Raw genomic sequence first — 2,139 nt, forward strand, 5'->3', positions numbered from 1 at the left:
ATTTGAAAGACATAATTTGTGTTTCTCAACACGTTTCTTTGGTTGCAAACAATCTTTCGGACATATACAATAATTTCAAGTTACCTGTTGATTGGCGGTTGTTTCTCTTTTTCATCTTGTACACTAAGAAAGCCAGTAAAACGACCAGAATGGAGTTGAACGCTAAAGCTCCACTCAAGAAATACACAAGAGAGTCAACCTCATCTGTAGAAAGTAAACACCAAAAACAGAGTGTTATCTTTGTGTTTAAAGTGTGTGATTGGGAATTAGACATACATTACTTGTCATTAAACCATTTAGAGATTTGCTTACCTTCAAAGTCCAGCTTGGTCCCATTTCCAAACAGTATGTGTCCACATGAGGCAACAGCACAGTAGTAGGTCCCAGCATGAGAAATATTCAGGCTCTCCATTGGCAGGTTGTACACACAGGTGTGTGTCTTGTGTGTTGGGTTTCCTCTCACACTGACTGCCTCCACGGGTGTAAAGGAGTCCTGGAGAGTCCTCAGAGTTTTTGAACCAGTAAACACTGTGTTCTCCATCACAGCTGCCAGTGTGTACTGTACAGTTCAGAGTCACAGAGTCTCCTGGCTGGATGATCTCAGATGCTGACTGATGGACCGAAGCTGGGATGTTCAAACCAGAACCTTTGACACTGATTGTAGTGCCTTCGGCAAAATTCACCACATATTGATTGGTAAATGCACAGTAGTAAGTTGCTGAGTCTGAAATGTGCAAGTTTAAAATTGTCAAATGATTTATTATTTTTCCTTTATTCAGTGTGAAGCGTGAATTGTTTTTTAATTCACGATAAAAAGTGGGTCTTGCATTATACTTATGGATGGATGAGATGAGCCTTGGTTTCTGTCCCAGAGTTTGTTTGTACCAGTAAAACCAATCTTTTTCACCATCTTCACTAAAGCATCTCAAAGTCACATTTTCTCCAGCCTTGGCGGAAATAAATGTTTTATATTGGCGAACACTTGACAGTTTCTGATCAGTGGTCTGAGCTGAAATAAGGGTGAAAGATAACACACAAATAATTAAATTGGATTAATTTAGCAAAATGTGTTATTTTCAGTAGAGTTTTCATTTTCAGTTAAATTATTAAACCAAAGCTGTCCAAAAATATAACTCACCGATTTTTCCCAAGAACAAACACGTCAGATATAAGACCAACTTTGGAGACGTCATCTTGCTCTAATTCTTCAGTTGAGTGAAAATGATCTCGATACTCTCTCCATTCTTAAGAGGTTAAGACAGAAGACTGCGTTTGATTGGCCAGCCTGAAGTGACATTGTACCTCCTACTTAAAAAAAACTTGATCACATGTTCACTGCCATCTATAGTATCAAGTTTAGTTCTTGAGAGGATTCACTTGGTGAAAGGTACATGAAGAACACAATGGCTCTTTATCATGTGCTATATTTAAAAGTAGGGAGAATATACTGTAATAAAATGTTTATGCATATGTCAGTGTCAAGTTTCCAAATTATTCTCATATAGGCCTACTGTCCCTGTGTCTACATGGGTCAGAAGTATTTGGAAAATATGCCTTTGCTAGTCAATAAAACAATGGTGTAATCCTCTAATGTAAATCATTCCGGGTTTAGTGAAGTTGCTCAAAAAAGAAAAACAGTTTCGACAGTGGGCCTATTACTAAAGACCAAGGTCTTAAGGATCATTTTGCTGTGAAAAAGGAGGAATTTATTTTTACATCCGAGATTAAAGGATTCAAACACTTTTAAATACCTTTATTCAGCAATATAAAAAAGTAAAAAAATGAACTACACAAATATTTGTAGTTTAAGTATTGTTAAAGCTGACCTGATACATATTATTTTTATTTAATGGCACTGCAAGTGGTTTTTGGATTAAGGAGCATCAGATTGCCAACACACTTACATCCTGCTATAAACCACAAAAGCTGCTGCACTAACAGAAATACTACAAAAAAAGGTCTGAGAATAGTGTCTTTTGAACCAGAACAACTGACTGTGATATCCCTTTGAAGCAGAAAAAGTGTCTCTGCTTTACTTTTACCTGTCTGCACTAAAAGCCCCCCATTAAATCAAGAGAATAGATGAATCATGTGAGCAGGCCTCTCATTTATACATTATACAAGCTTTATTAAAGGCCA

At 36.9% G+C, this 2,139-nt stretch overlaps 1 pseudogene; it reads right to left on the reverse strand.

The window, feature by feature from the left end:
• Positions 1-25: 25 nt before the first annotated feature.
• LOC104948623 (uncharacterized) lies at positions 26-1,013 on the reverse strand (annotated as a pseudogene).
• Positions 1,014-2,139: the final 1,126 nt, after the last annotated feature.

Source organism: Notothenia coriiceps, unplaced genomic scaffold (assembly GCF_000735185.1).
Source record: "Notothenia coriiceps isolate Sejong01 unplaced genomic scaffold, NC01 NC01_scaffold00014705, whole genome shotgun sequence".
NCBI classification, from domain to species: Eukaryota; Metazoa; Chordata; class Actinopteri; order Perciformes; family Nototheniidae; genus Notothenia; species Notothenia coriiceps.